Genomic DNA, 17,601 nt, shown 5'->3' with positions numbered 1-17,601 from the left:
CCTACTACGTCACAGATTTGAAAATGTTCTCTCCACAGACAGGAGGTCCTCTGACGTCATCACTTAGAAATGCGAGGAGGCGGGGCTTCTGCTCGTCCCGTCAACTTAGCATGAGCCGCGGAAGCGACAGAAAATTCACTTGTTACTGTGTAAAACAAGTATCTTACAACTTCCAGTGCAAAAATCTGTGCTCCATTTCTTGGAGATGAATTATGCCCTAGCAGTATAGCAGTATTTACTATAATTCAGCCATTCGGTAGAGGGTTTTCCCATTAGGGTGACAAAGCAAACCTTCTAACAGTCAATGGCTGAACACGTGAACAGCCTTGTTCATTGCGAATACATAGGTTAGTTCTGACTGGCAAGAACTTAATGTTATAGGAATGCCTTTTCTGGAATTACAATTATTTTCGTCATAATATTTGGATTGGATTGATTGATTTGGTGTTTTAAGTCCACTTTATGCACAGTAAGGCTAATCGGGACTGGACCTACAGTTTAAAGTGGGATCCGAACCACTTGTGCCTCCACCGGGTATCGAACCCGGGACCCCTTGATTACAAGGCGACAACGCTACCACTGCGCCATCGGGGAGGCCCCTCATAATATTTGCTTCACAAATTTTAAGATAATACTTTTAGAACACACTGGTTTACACGCCAATTTCTGCAATATAAGAGGTGATACGGTATAAAAAGGTATGGTGAGTTTTTTAATTTCCTGCAGTAAATGACAGTTTTCTTCCGTTAATATATATTGCACATTTTTGTATTTAGCCTACTTTTACGTCGCTTTTCCATTCACTTTACTTAACCGCAACGATGAGAACGCATGGTTAATTTATTATGTATCATCTCTAACATCACATTTCTTCCCACTGTTGGCTAATCGCTACAATGAATATGAATAACTACAAGCAGTATTCGAAGTCGAAGTGCAGGAGTACACCCCCCCCCCCCCAACACACACACACACACTACCACCAACTGCACAATCTAAGTATCACCCAACCTGCCACGATAAGAGACGAACTTTTTCTTCTGTCCCATCTCATTTCGAAATCATTCACTTGTCCCATCTCCTTTTATGAGACGAGACGGAATATATGTATATATATATATATATATATATATATATATATATATATATATATGAAAGGTTTTTTTTGTATTTATAATGATAAGCCTTTGCATACGTTGTTAATTCTATATTTTTCTAGACTTGAGACGAGAACGAGAATTGCCCTCCCAAAACGAGACGGATGTTTATAAATTGAGACGAGACTGTCAATGAGACATTTACAAATAAACACGAGACAGACATTTACAACTCTCAACGAGAACGAGACCAAGGCTGCCATGTCTCGTCTCGATAGGATCCTTAGTGGTGAAGTTGTGAACCAACTAATTAATGCGTTAGAGGTAACGAGATGAGGCGGCTTTTTTCGCAGTACAAAATTCAAAATAATTATATCGTACCATTTCAGTATGGGATATTGTTATACACATGGCGTATATATAGTTCACGGGGGGAGGGCTGGATCAACTTTTGGTATGATTAGGGTTGCTTTATTTCGCAAGTGAAAAATCCAGGACACTGCTGGCCGGAAGCTTGTTGGGGAGCAGGGGGGGGGGGAAGGGGTGCTGGACCCGACAAAGTTGTGTGTATGTAGTCATACTACTTATTAGTATTGATACTTTTCTGTTCATCTTGTGTCACTACGTTTTTAAGAACCAAATTTCTTTAATATGATTCGAGGTGGGAAAAATAACTGATTTGACAGTCTCAATGTAGTTTCTTATCGCAGAAATTCCGAAACTATCAGGAAATTGCAGATATTGGTCTGCAGTCCCATCTGGTGTGTGGAATTACGAAATTTCCTTCCCATCCGTATCCCGTCCTATACGTCTCTAATTTAAGAGAATGAAATAAGTCCGAAGGAATTTTTCATGAACAAGCGGATAGAACAAGGAAACTGGTAATTTTAGTGAACCAAAAAAAGATGGGGGTTGGACCCGTTGAATCCCCCTTAAATACGCCCATGGTTATACACATTATTTCCTTGTAATAATTATACATAAACTAAGTATAGATATGTACTGTGCAACTAATGTAATCTTCTCAGTGTATTTTCTCTTATCTGCACAAAAATATTTGATCATAATTTGCGCAACAGAAATGGAACACAAACTGAAATTGCTTTATGGAAAAGAAAGTTAAATTGGCTTTATAAATAAAGTGAAGAACGTGAAAATTCCTATTTTGCACTACATAGGTTACGGTAAATATAGATAAATATAAGTTTAAAAAATATTTTTCGCATGGCCTGAGAACACACACGCAGCTGAACCCTTTCATTTATCTTGCACGTGAGCAGCACGGATATTTTATAGAAGAATGATCATTACAAAGCATAGCTTTCCTTTCTCCTATCGCTCCTTCTTCCATTATTTAAATCGTGACAGATTTGTAAAACTGCTGCACGTGTTCGCTCACCGTGGGCTACCCATCCGGAACTGAACGCTCGAAACAGACGACAAACGAGCTCTCCCTAAGGAGTGACGTAGTAACATGGCGGCGGCGTGTTTTCAGCGCAGCGCTAGCCTCGCAACTTTGGAAGTCTCGTTTCTGCCTTAAACTGGACGCAGAGAAACGCGAGAACTTGCAGGGGTCATTTTTCCAGGGTGTAGTTTTTAAAATTGTTGTAAAAAAATTGAGTGGAAATGTCCATTGTCAGATTAAGCGGGAGGGTCACGTAGAACAAATACTATTTCACAAAAATCTACTTATAAGGTGTGCTATAAAACTGGCGGCCACAAAGGCACGTCATATTTCAATAATCTGATCTGCAGTTGATCATCCGACGGATTCTATACGTACAAAACTGGACCTAAAGGGAACATTTGTATTTTCTTGACGTGGATAGGCTGTTTTTACAAGTGTTAATCTAATCTAATCTAATCATGCCTGCAACACATCACTACCAGTAATTAGTTTAGCAATAATAAATTTCTTACAATAAAATAAAATATGTGTTTTCGACTAGCTTTATTTATACAAGAATAAAGCAAAAGAACAAGAAAGAGACAAGAAGAATACTATATTTTATGTTCGAGCATCCTCCGAGTATGGTCTTGGAGTGCGGTCTTCAAGTCGTGGACTGGAAGTACACGTCTTTCGAATTGCACTTCGACTGCAGCGCCAAATACGATCAGTAGATAAAACTGAGTACTCCTTGTTTTCTTCGCGTTTTAAACACTTATTTTTCACCATAGAAATCACATAGCATTTTCAAATGTTCGTACACATACATTTCCACACATTAGAAGAACTATAACCAACAACTGTGTCGCTGGCTTTCTACCTCCACGATTTTAAACAAATGAACAACGAGTGCGGAAACCACGTGACCTAGTCACCAACCATCTGTACTGCAAGCTGTGCACTTGCGTACTTCTGTTCTTAGCGCTTTCGAACTGTACTAGGTGACGTCACTTCCGCCAAGACCATCTTCAAGTCTGTACTTTGTACCTTTCGGACAGAGCCTGTGTTTCCGAATTCCACGTTCCTTTACCAATGTTGCATTCTAATTTTTGACTAACAAATAAAGAGTCTGGTTTTGTCCTACATTCCTTCTTTCTTTCCTTTCAGTAAAGTACGTGTGCCATATTTTCAGTTCACATTGTTTTCCATCAAACCTTTTCATTAGTTCCTGTAAATTTACTGTATTTGCATGTTTCAGTCATTTTGGTACTGTAACTTGGATTAAAATGTTTTGTTTGCGCGTTGTAGAATGTAATATTGATTTCATGTAGAGCGTGTCTTATTAATTTCGAGATTAAAATCAATGAACGTTTTCCTCCGAGTTTCTTTGACTTCCCAGGTTCCAGTGGCAGGCTGTGGTATGAAGCAATGGAAGAGACACCAATGTCTTCTTCAGAAAGTTTCCCTGCCGGTTCATTTTATAGGCTATCTCTATTGCTCAATTATTGCAATTTTTCCTCTAGAACATCTGAGTATAGGGAGGCGGGGGTGAGATTAGTGAACTCTTCCTCGTAAGTAGCATCGAGACGGCTCGTTACTTGATTCGATGAAGGGGTTCAGAAACTCTCCTACAAGAACTTTGCATATCACAGAACAATTATCCCTTATTACCGTTTTCTATTACATTTTTATTTTTATTATTTGCAGCAGGATTACACCACAGACAAATGTGATTACACTTAAGCTTACAAGTTCATTTTTACAATTTTATAACTGTATAAACAGCTTTTTGCCCTACATGCATAAAGGTGTATACCATACTACTATTAACATGTCAGAAAAATATAGAAAATTATCAAATAAGCAAGTATTTTAAATAAACAATATCATAACAGAAAAGGACATATACGCATTTTCGAAATAAGTAGCTGCATGTAAAAATGAAACAGACGTAAATAAGAATTGGGAGCACATACGTAATGCAATAGAATCAGCAGCTAAAGAAAGTATAGGATACCATAAACCGAGAAAAAGTAAGCCATGGTTTGATAATGAATGTCATAATCAAATAGAAATAAGAAATCAGGCTAGACTTAAGTGGTTAAATAACTCTGATGATACAAATCTAAACAATTATAATAGAATAAAGCGAGAAGTTAACCGCACGTTTAGAAGTAAAAAAAGAGATTACTTGAAAAGCAAAATTAACGAAATTGAAACAAACAGCAAAAATAAAAATATCAGAGATTTATATAAAGGTGTAAATGAGCTTAGAAAGGGGTGGCAACCTAAAGTAAACTTGATAAAAGATAAAGACGGTGATTTTCTAGCTGACCCAAGCGATATTCTAAATAGATGGAAGAACTACTTTAATGACCTTTTAAATGTCCATGTAGGAGATAAACCAGAAGTAAATGAAGTCCACACAGCAGAACCTTTAGTTCCAGAACCTAACTTGACTGAAGTTAAAGATGCTATTAAAAGGCTTTAGAATAAGAAAACACCTGGCATTGATTTAATACCAGCTGAGTTAATTAAATATGGTGGAAATTCATTAATATGTCAAATTCATAAATTAATTTGTTTAATATGGAATAAAGAAGAAATCCCTCAACAGTGGAAAGAATCCATAATTGTTCCTGTGTTTAAAAAAGGTGATAAAATGAACTGCAATAATTACCGTGGAATTTCTCTACTCTCAACAACATACAAAATATTGTCTAACATTCTTTTAACAAGACTAACCCCATATGCTAATGAAATTATAGGTGATTATCAATGTGGATTTAAACGTAACAGATCAACTACAGATCAAATTTTTTACATCAGACAGACACTTGAAAAAAAGTGGGAATATAATCAAAATGTCCATCAGCTATTCATTGATTTCAAAAAAGCATATGATTCGGTCAAAAGAGATAAATTATATAATATATTAGTAGAGTTTGGAATACCTAAGAAGCTTGTTAGTATGATAAAAATATGCACCAGTGAAACAGAAAGTAAAATTCGTGTAGGTATTAATATGTCTGACAAATTTACAATTCATGATGGGTTAAAACAAGGAGATGCATTATCTCCATTGCTCTTTAATTTTGCCTTAGAATATGCTGTTAGGAAGGTAAAAGAAACTAAAGAAGGACTAAAATTAAATGGTGTGACTCAGTTGTTAGCATATGCAGATGATGTAGACTTACTGGGGGATGATGTGATTACAATTAAGAATAATGCTAAAATATTTTTCAAAACTGCTAAAGAGATAGGTTTGGAAGTTAACAAAGAGAAAACTAAATATATGCTTACAGGCCGAAACCAAGTGTTAGGTAATAATCAAAATCTAATTATTGATAACAACTCGTTTGAACCAGTTTCCAAATTCAAATACTTAGGAGTAATATTAACAAATGAAAATGATATTAAAGAGGAAATAAAAAGTAGGCTTAATTCAGGAAATGCATGTTACTTCTCTCTTCATAAACTTTTGTCTTCTCGTTTAATATCTAAGAAACTAAAAGTTAAAATATACAAAACAGTAATTTTGCCTGTAGTATTATATGGATGTGAAACTTGGTCCCTTACATTGAAAGAGGAACATAAATTGAGAGTATTTGAAAATAACATCCTTAGGAAAATCTTTGGACCTAAAAGGGATGAGGAAACAGGTGAGTGGAGAAGGTTACATAATTTAGAACTACATAATTTGTATTCATGTCCAGATATTATTAGAATAATTAAGTCAAGAAGACTTAGGTGGGCAGGCCATGTGTCACGAATGGGAGAGGAAAGAGGAGTTTACAGAATTCTTGTTGGGAAACCTGATGGTAAGAGACCTGTAGGATGGCCAAGACGAAGATGGAGGGACAACGTTGAGATGGACCTAAAGGAAATCGGTAGGGATGGAAAAGAGTATATAGAACTTGCTGAGGATAGGGACAGATGGAAGGCCTGTGTTGCTGCAGTCATGAACCTTCGGGTTTAAGAAGGCTAGGGAGTTAGTTTAGTTAGTTAGTAGACCACCCACCCCGGGAATCGAATCGTCCCGGATGACAGCGAGACGCCATACGGACTAGGCCACCGCAGCTCCTAAGGAGCCACCAACTTCTAAGCGGCCAGAATTGTGTTCCCTTGTTAACACGCAATAACCGTGTTGCAAGGGTTGTAGAAGCTGAGTTGACATGCTAGCTATATTCTTTTCATGGCAATCCGTAAACAATATTTTCGAATTTACGCCTCGGAATCAAATAAATATAGTGAATATATTGCATACGTCAAGACAATCGGGAAACATACAGTTAAATGTTAAGGGAGTGCTTTTCAAACTTCTCTCTGTCGTGGCTCTCCTCCGCTGCGAAACTCGGTACGCACGCCCCTCATAAAAATAGATAAATGCATGTGATGTGACCATGAAAGAACAACACAAAATCTCTTCAGGTGTTTATTTACGTACTATTGGCAGTAGCGAAGCGTAGTCTTACGAAGGAGGCAAGCAATGTTTCAGTACAACAAAACACGTAGTACAATGACATGCCAAGAGGGGGATTAAAGGTTTATAGCCTCATTGGCCCGGTCGCTGGATTTTCAAAATATCATAATAAAGTGACGGTTCTAAAAATAAACCACATAATCTGCAAACGTCACATTAAGTTTCGAAATTCCAGGTAACGTTATTCGTATGGTAGTAAACTTCTTATGCAAGTATATGCGAACTTTCCGCATACGACTAAAGGGGTACGTAATTTCTTATTTATTTATTAGTATCTTTATTTGTTCATTATTTTTTAATGTGGGAAAACTGTGACCAAACGGATTTAGGTAAAATAAAGGGGGGGGACTCATTTATTTAATTTACGCGGCGTGATTGTAATTTAGGATTTGTGGGCACCCTAAAAATGGCGTACGGAGTCAAACATTAAAATAAAATAAAAATAATTTCATTTCAAACCAAAGAAACACATGCATAGACGATGTACTCACCACAATAAATTCCAAACTCTTTTGCATATATGCGAAATTTAACGCTATCGAACAATTCAACATATCTTAGGTCCTCAAGGTTCTCAAAACGTGAAGACATTCCCACACTCTTTCCACAACTGGAAAGCATCCACGCAAGATCACTTTGAAAATCTCTGAAACGACCGAAAGTGATACCAACCTATTTCCTTACTTTTATCCCTCATGAGAAGGAAAGATATAACAGTTTGGAGATAGAAATTAAGCGGTAGAATCAGAATCATTACAGCAGAAAGAGTATATACATAATATTTAAGTCATCATGTGTAAATATCAGTAGAGAGTTCTTTCTTAGATAGCTTTATTTTCACCCCAAGTTTTATTCAAAAGCCGTCAATTTATTGAATGTGGTTGTAAAATTTGTGAAACAGCTCACTTGAATTACTGTGTAAATAATTTGGCAGTTGCAAACACTGGTAGCGGTCAACACTTTTGACGTAATTTGAGCTGTACCGAGCTGGACACAGGGTGCAGACCAAGGTCCGTCGAATCTTCCCTCCCTCCACGGGGGTGCACACATTCCACTTGCTGGAAACACAAAAGTTCGCCCTTTACCATCTCGCCCGAACTCCCAATGTCCATTTTTTTTTTTTTCGCGTTTTACAATTCGCGAAATCTAAATAAATTGTAATATAAAATGATATATATGGAATTTAGAACAGTGATAATAACTTATTTTAGTTATTTTATGACTAAGAATTATTATTATATTTGCAATCTTGTTTACGTGTTCATGAAGACAAATATTCGTTACTAGTTTTTGCTGGCAATATATCCTTCTGCTTTCGGTTGAGCTCGGCTATTTTCGGGAATAATGCAAGCTCAGCAAGCAGAGCTTTTTGGTAGAAGCGTTGTGAACGGGTTCCACTCGAATTTCACGCTTCATCATGTGACTCCTTCGGGTGCGTTATTTTCCCGCAGAGCAGCCGCAAGCATTGAGGCTGGTGCTTCCTACAGAGCTGCTGAGGGAGTTTGCGGCCGTGATTTTTCGCGAAATCGAGTGCGATGGAAACTAAATAAGGCTAAAATATTAAGCACATTAAATGATATTCGAATAATGCAAGCAGTTCTTCCATTGCTTGTACTATATCTTCGCCTCTGCCTATTGGTACACATTTGATCACCAGGACGATAAGAGCACACCCCTGAATGTATGCGCGTGGAGGTTGGGCATCTTTCGGGGGTTCCCCCTTTATTTTGTTGGTACACATACAAGTAATGAAAATATAATATGTGTGATTATTACATGTAGTGGATAATTTTTAAATGTTTATGCGCTGGTGCCAGTTCATTCAGCGATACGATATTCATGAGATAAAAAGGATGAACACAGTCAGTAAGAACAGTTGGGTAATAGATGTTAAAAATAGGCACACAGCAATGTTTGGATTTCCTCATTTCATTGTAGTCCTTTTTTTTCCTAAACAACATGTTCAATGTACAAAAGCAATCACGAACGCTTTCATCTTTAATCTTCCTCTTACAAGCAGCAACTTCCTTTTGAAGGCTCTGACACCTTCTCTGATTGCAGGATTCCCTTGTATACACAACGGCGAGAGAAACCGTAGGCGAATTGTCCACCACCATTTAATTTGGTCTGTATTACACATTAGGATGACAATGAATTGAAATAATGACGTCAATAAGCAGAGAACAATACCTGCTTCGAACCAACATAGTTTCATTCCTTAAAACAACACAGGATGTAGAATAACAAAGTTATAAAAATAGCGGTGGAGAATTTGCCTACCATTACCTTTGCCGTTGACTATACCTCGTTAGAGATACATTCAGAACATTCAGTGTGTAGAAAATGTCATAAAGGTATGCCAATTTCTGTACAAAGGCACTATCAATTAGCCTTTCAGCATTGGCATCCAGTGCAGTTTCTCTCAGTTCAAAATCGTAGATGACATTACCCATGGGCAACAAACGTAAGTTGCAGTAATACAGAAGAAGAAATTTATATCTTTTATTAACACAGAATTCAGAATCCTCACTTAAAATGACCCAAACAAAGATTTCACGACAGTGCAAGACCTCTGTTAGCAAGCAAATAAAAATAATATTATAGAAAATCCACCCCCAACGAATACATCGCATATCAGATGGTACCAATGACATGCTCCATTGACACGTCTCCAATTATAGGACGAAATAACAGAGCCTGCAAAGTGTGTGAAGAAGGCGCGCAAAGCAACGGCAGGATTAACAAAAGACGACCGAATCTTGAAGGTTGCTGAGGCGACGACTGCGCCACGTAGTGAGCAAGAGTGAGTTGAATGCGATCCTGTACTTGCTCCAGTCTCTTGCCTTCGCTGGTTGGCACAAGGGTACCTGAAAAGATATCAACAAAACAAATAAACACATGTAAGAAACTTGATATTGCATTTTAATTTCATCTGATTTTTTAAATTTTATTTGTCCATAATATAATTTTATACGGATCTTATTGGTTTGAAAGCCCTTCCCTCAGAATTTGTAGATTATATGAAAATCCTAAAATGACAAACACAAAAATACAATTTTGAACATGAAAAGAAGGTACTATTCACATTTTTAATTTAAATGAATTTGTACCAACACCAATGTATTTGTGATTCTAATACACACCCGAAGTGGAAACATTTCTGTGCAAGAAAAATATGCATGATGAAACACCATTTATCAAGTTCAACATGCTACGACGAGATTTTCAGATTCAGCCTGCTCAACAACATACATGACCAGTTCCTGTGAGACCTTTTCGACTTGCTTCCCCATTATCCATCATATGTTTCATGAATGTTATCGGTAACTTCCTTCAAACAAAACCGTTGATTGAAATCCAGATCTCATAGACTTTGATGAGGCCTGTGCTATTTCCATGATTTTTCTTGGGTTATGTACGATACAAAATTGAAACATTACATCTTGTAAACGATATTTTGACCAAAATAGGAAAAGCCGGACCCGTGGCGGAGCGGTTAGCACATCGCGTTACGACGCCAGGGGTTCCGGGTTCGAATCCTGACTTGGGCATGGATATTTGTGAGTGTCATTCATCATATCATCACTCATCCCCATCTTCGCAAATAAGCCAAAGAGGCACAAAACGAAGTAAAATAAAGCAAGTCAATCAATCAATCAATCAATCAAAATAGAACATTTACAAAAAAAATATATTTCTTTTGTTACCTCTTCTACTATCTTGTGCGTGCTACTCTTCCATGTACTACCATTTAACATTCAATAAAAAGCGTAGGTTATTTTATAAAGCGCAGTGTTTACATTATAAATGCAACTTTCAATGTTCTGACATGTTTGTCTCGGAAGTGGAGCATCCCTTCTCATACCAATGAATAGATATAAATCCAATTGTTTCTCTGTACATAAATGAGTAAGTCCATTTCTTCTGTAAATACTGTAAATGCATACTATACAGTACAATATGATAAAACCTGTTAAATAGAAACTAATTTTGATGAAGATCCACGGTTTGAATCGAATATTCAACACATAGTCGGATCAACTCTTTGGACTTACATACTTTTCCCCCCGCCCGTGATATATGTATGGGAATATACTTACATCTCCTGCAAAGAATCAAAGTTTCTAGCAAAGAAAACTCAACAGCGTCAATCTGCATCCTATGGCACATTTCTATTACCCTGCGAAGCTTTTCTTCCGGATTGAATCCAAAAACAACTTCCTCCGTGTCGTTCATTTGCTCTCCTTTCGGAGGCCTTATTCTTTTCACAAGAGCGGAGACATCTATCGGCCAACTCGAAGCGTGCAAAAGGAAAAGTTCACTCCAACTATCCTTCAGAATATTGTCCTGGTCTGTTTTAGACATTGTAGCCAGGTACTCGTTGCGTCTGGCTTGACGGATGCTTACTAGAAGAATCTGTGCTGCGATCTCGTGGTGGAGTTCATCTGAAAGATAAAGTAAAATAGGAAACAAGCACATTCGGTAATGTTTCTTGCGAGGCAGGTTTCTTTTTCAGCTATATTATTCAATAATATTACATAATACGAACGCAGACAGGGAGTAGAACGGGGAACTAAATTTCATTCTGTCTAAAATCCACTCCATGCTGACATATATTAAACAATACTGGACCTACACTTCAAAGTTCCTTCACCAGAAATCGAATCCTGGACCCCTTGATTACAAGACGATAGTGTTTCCGCTGCACCATCTGGGAGGCCCAGTTGTGACACTTGATTACTTGTCAAATAGAATTACAAAAGCTGAGAAAACTTGCAAAATTATAATTTACAACAATTCTAAGCATAAGCTTGGTTCTTTCATGTAGGTAGCCGAGTTCCGTGGCAGAGTGGTTAGCACAGCGCGCTACGACGGCAGGGGTTTCGGGTTCGAATCTGTTAAGTTAATTCTATTGCCATTCCTTTAAATGTAACCTCTTGCATATAACATATTTAGGCCAAGCGAGTGATAACCATCTGAAAGATGAATGATGAATAACTACATCACCCAATACAATCTAAAGGTCTCTAGTTCGATCCCAACGCGCAATACGTTACGGAACAACGTTTTGTTTCATATTCTACATTTTAATCCAAAGATTAAAGGTTTCAAAAATAGAAAACATAGGGTTTTATGTAAGAGGTTACAAAACATAAACTGTTTGACTAAAATGACTAGTTTTTAAATCTTTCTTGAACGAGATATAAAAGTTATTAACCAAATAAAATATCTATGCTTTTCAGAACCCAAACTGTGCGACATGTAGAGAAATATTGGATATTCACTCATCAGGTGGATTGAGAGAAGAAGTCTCCCATAGGTCTATAAAATTTATGGCGACATCTATGGGTGTAGGCATTACTAGACGCTTAGCTAACATCATAAATAAAAATTCACCTTCAAGGTATAAAGAAAATAGAACCATCCCGTCAATTCAACCAAAAAAAAAGTTTTGGAACCCATGCTCTCAGATTTTGATGAAACTTGGTACATTCAATCCTTCCATGGTGGTGAGAAACCACATTTTTTTGGTCCCTAACTTGTTTGGTTCATTTTCATAGCCCCTCAAACTTTCAGTGATTCATCCTTTCTTCCATTCCCAGAGAATCCAAGTGTGAGCTGCACTGCCTTGAAAACAATATTCTGTCTCCCTTCTAGATTATTCAATGTTTTTGAAACTTCACAACAATGTGAAGCAAACAATAAGGATTTAGGAAAAAATATATCAACATATCATAACTTATAAATTAATAAAATATTATTATGTGATTTTTGTTTTAGCAAAAACATGGTTTACTAAAATTTGAATTATATCATTGAAAGGGAAAGGTGTTACGCGAACACAAGTATTTTTAAAACGAACTTAGATGTATACATGATCTAACTTAATCAGAAATAAATTTAATGGCTTTGTCGTTCATTCTGAAAATGTTTAAAAATGGCTACCGGATTATATATTTTTCATATTAACTCAAAATCTAAGAATATAGCTTCAAACGATATTGAAACAAATTGTTAGAGCATAAAATCATATGTACCATGGTCTGGTTGAACTGACATGGAATGACCCAATAACAGATTTTACGAGATGAATAGAAAATAGGCTAAACATAATACAGAAGTTGAAACATATATATATCAGAGGCGTCTTGTGAACGCATGCGTCAATTGTGGGAAAAAGGACAGCTTGCTCTGCGACGACATTCATGAGCATTTCTACATTCTAATTTATTCACATATGAGAAGTACAGCATTCCCTGACATTGGCTACGAGACTCGGAGGCAAGCGACCCGGCATCAGCGCTTGTCTTTCCCGGTGAACAGGCCCGCGACTGTCGCTTATATTAAACCTCGTAAAAAAGTTTAGAGTAACAGGATCAGTTCTGAATAAAAGTGGAAAGAAAAATGGGGAAATAAAGTATACAAAGACAATCCGCACACCATCCGTGAGTTAAAGAGAGTATTGTACGAAAAATCGGGAGAATTACAATATACGAACTTGCACGTGTAAATGCCAATTTCCTTCGGAGATGCCAGGAATGTGTTGCAGCAAAGGGACATCATTTTCAACACCTTCTGTAGTCAAGGTTAGTACACAATGTGAAAACTGTAATTTTAATAGCCGACTCTAGCGACTGTCGCTGACCCGTTCACCGGGAAAGACAAGCGCTGATGCCGGGCAGCTTACCGCGAGTCTCGTAGCGAATGTCAGGGAATGCTCTGTATTTATTTTACACGAGAGCGCTGAACTAAGCTTATATTACATTTCTTGGATCTGAAGTGACGCATGCATCAATTGTGGAAATATTTTATTATTATTACTTTCTTTCACTTCAGATCCAAGAAATGTAATATAAGCTTAGTTCAGCGTTCTCGAGTAAAATAAATACTTCTCCTAAATGAAGAAATTAGAATGTAGAAATGCTCATGAATGTCGTCGCAGAGCAAGCTGTCCTTTTTCCCACAATTGACGCACTCGTATATATATATATATATATATATATATATATATATATATATATATATGGCAACCATTTTTTCCCACTATAATGCGGGTCAGGCAAGAAATGTTAAAATACATTGGAGATCCCGTCACATGAAATGTATTGTGATGCCACTAGATGGCAGTGGCTGCCAAGACATTGAACTGAGGGAAGTGGGAAGTCAGTGCGTGTTTAACAATCGTGCAGGATGAATTTGATCCGGCGTGAACCGCGTGAACCGCGTTCTTATTTGAAAATAGCAGTTCTCCGTGGAAGGAATGCGAGAGAATGTATGCAGTGCTCTTGTTGTGTGAACTAGAACGTGCAAGGAAAATATAATGGTCGAGTAGACCACCGAGAACTTACTGTTGCTTGCAAAACCCCTCGTGGCGAACGGTAGGCACACGGTGATAGGTAGCGAGGGAACAAGAGAAGAAATTCCATTGGATGTTGCACAAGACGGAACCACTTTGTTGAAAGGGCTGGTGTCAGCGTGGTGCAGGTGCGGCGCTACTGGCAATGCGCATGCGCGTTGCCATGCCGGAGAGAGTATCATCGGCCCTGGCGCGTTCAAGATAGCATTCGAAGATGACGACAAAATGGCCGATGGTGTGGATCCAGAGTTCTGCTGTGGCTTCGCTTGCAGGGAAGTGTTGGTGTCCCAGTTGTTCTTCGATTTACTGTTCTTTCTGGGTCCTCTCTCCTCCTGTACCGCTTAACAAGCAAAGAAAAAATATAAATGTTATTTCAGTATTAATTTATTACAGATAAAATGTAATAAAAATTAGAATATGTAGGATGCAAGGTAACACATCGTATACATAAAATAATCCGTTCTTAAATAAAAATAGCGAATTAGGAAGATTGGCTGGTTGATCATTAACTTAATCTACTTTTCCCAATGTTAAATCATGACTGGAAAGTAAATTAAATGTTTATATAAAATATTTTAAAGGAATTTAACATCCATTACTCTCCACAAAATATTCTGTGATATGATATGAAACCACAGATAAACGTACTGTAATACGTTTATCTGTGATGAAACTGTTTGTATTTTAAACTTATAAGAGTTTCCTATTATTCTGTTGGATTGATTTGGTTATTTTACTCCGCATTTCTGCCACATTTGGCTAATCACGAAGATGAGAATGAGTGATGATATGATGAAAGTGATAAAGGAACACACAAAGAACACCAATGCTCAGGCCGGGGCTCCTGGCGTCGCAGCGCGGTATGATAACCACTCGGCTATTCTCTTGGATATAACCATAGATAAGCGTGTTATAATATGTTTATGTACGTGATGTAACACGTGTATTGTTCATACAGTTGGTAACCCTGAAATTACGCCTACTCTATATGCAACCCACCAATGCCTTGTGTAAGTTGGGTTGCCTAAACGCACAGCCATGAAAGTAGGTGGCTGGGCAGAATTGCGTTGGTGCCACATGTGGGAAAAGCAAAGCGTGAGTGGGACAAAAGTAGCTGGTTCCCGCGCACCGTGTGGCAACGTCAAACGGGATGCGTTGCCTAGTTCGAGCGCCAGAGCGACCTCTATCTGGGGCACTTTTGTGTCATCCCTGACCTTTCGAGCAAATACTGTCAGTTTGAATCAGATGGATTACAAAGACCAACTCTACGAGATCTTTCACTCTCTTAAACATCAGAACACATGGGGTTGTGCTCCGACTTGGCAACAGCGCTAACTTCTGCCACCCGCCTAATTTCATGGCCGTGCGTTTACATAGTTGAACCACAGACAAACGTATTATAATAAGTTTATCTGTGGTTTCATATTATATCGCAGAATTTAATACTTTGTGGAGAGCAAAGTAATACGTTTAATAAACATAATACCTATGATACGTTTATCTGAGGTTGAACGCTGAACACTTGGCCATAAAATCTGTCTCACTTGGTAACAGAATGAGATTTCGCTTGGTCATCTGGTTTCCCTCAGCTGTTGAGACCTAACAGGTGATATTTAAACTTTTAGTACTCACACACAGCACTACGTTCTACGTTCCTTTTGTTTGGCATTGAAGAATCGTTGAACCATGAATGCTTTGGGACAAGTCACGTGACCTGTCTCGCATGGCTGCCGGGGGTAAATGTCAATTAACACTTGCGCCCAATTGTAGAAAATGCCCCTTGCCGAAAAGGGTGCTAATATTGCTAAAAACTTTATGTAATATTCATCCCCTTCCTTCCTGGATATCAAGTTGTTACGTTTGTTGAACACTAGTTCCAATGCATGGGTGACGAAATGACATGGTGGCAGACTATAAATCGGTGATGCCAACCAGGGCCTCCGATTTATTTATGTATTTATTTATTTATTAACCAGTCGCCTATAACAGAGCGAATGCTCCAATTACAATAGGCATTAAAATTTGATATATACAATATAATTTACATAAATACATAATACATGACACAAACACATAGTAATTATTACACAAAACCTTAGATAAATACGAATACAAAAAGCTATACAAATACAAAAGTTACACAAATACAAAAAAATACATACATATAGTACAAATTTTGAACAGAGGAGAAAAATAAAGGACAGAAGAAACAAAAAATAAACAAGTAACAAACTATAAAAGCTTGAGAATAATAAAGAAATTATACAAACACCACTATTTAAATAAGAAACAGAAATAATCAATACAAACCAAAGTTCAAATTTGAATTCGTTTATATGTATACAAAATTTAATTCTAGATATATGAGATAAGAGCTATAAATTGTATTTGAAACTATACACACACACACGCACACACACACACACACACACACACACAAACACACACACACACACATACACACACACACACACACACACACACACACACACACACACACACATATATATATATATATATATATATATATATATATATATATATATATATATATATATATATATATATATATACACGTAAGTAAACTCCGTATACAGGCTTCAACATGTGATGCTAAAAGCACTGATGACGTCAAAAGATTAGTCGTGTGTTTTGGGGAAATGCATGTATTTCAATGAGCGAGTTGTTCGAATAAGAGTTCCTGTAAATGTATTTATTTCAGGGTAGGAATAAGAATTATTATAGCAAATTAAACGGAGTTATATCCCGATCAGTTACAAGTAAATTTATGCGCTTTTATGTAATACAACATTTAATTACATGTTAGTAAAACAATTCTGTGTTCAACCAATGCGAAGTACGACATTTAAGAATTTGTGAACATAGCTGAATGGTAATATTAATTACCTGGATGCCGAACTTGTAACTATTATATTCCTTTATTTAACACGAAAAAATGTTGGTTGTTATTTGTATGTCTGTATTATTGTGCATATGTTGTCTGAAATTGTGCAGTTCAAAGTGCAAAAGTCACGTCTTTAAGCATCTTATTTAATTTCTACTTATAGTGTTTGATGTACAATTACTTCTTCAATAATAAGCTATGTTCCAGTTTGCAAGAATTATATGCTTCATATACAAAACGTGAAACAAATATAATGTGCATCAATAGAATTTTACGACTTTGTTCGATTTTAATAGCCTATTTCACTAATACAGTGTGGGTAATTTTGTGCCTTTGTACTCAGTAATAGTCGATAATTTCTGTCAAAAACAG

The sequence above is a fragment of the Lepisma saccharinum genome, chromosome 28 (genome assembly GCF_977018435.1).
Source record: "Lepisma saccharinum chromosome 28, izLepSacc3.1, whole genome shotgun sequence".
NCBI lineage: Eukaryota > Metazoa > Arthropoda > Insecta > Zygentoma > Lepismatidae > Lepisma > Lepisma saccharinum.
Note: the sequence above shows the minus strand (reverse complement) of the source record.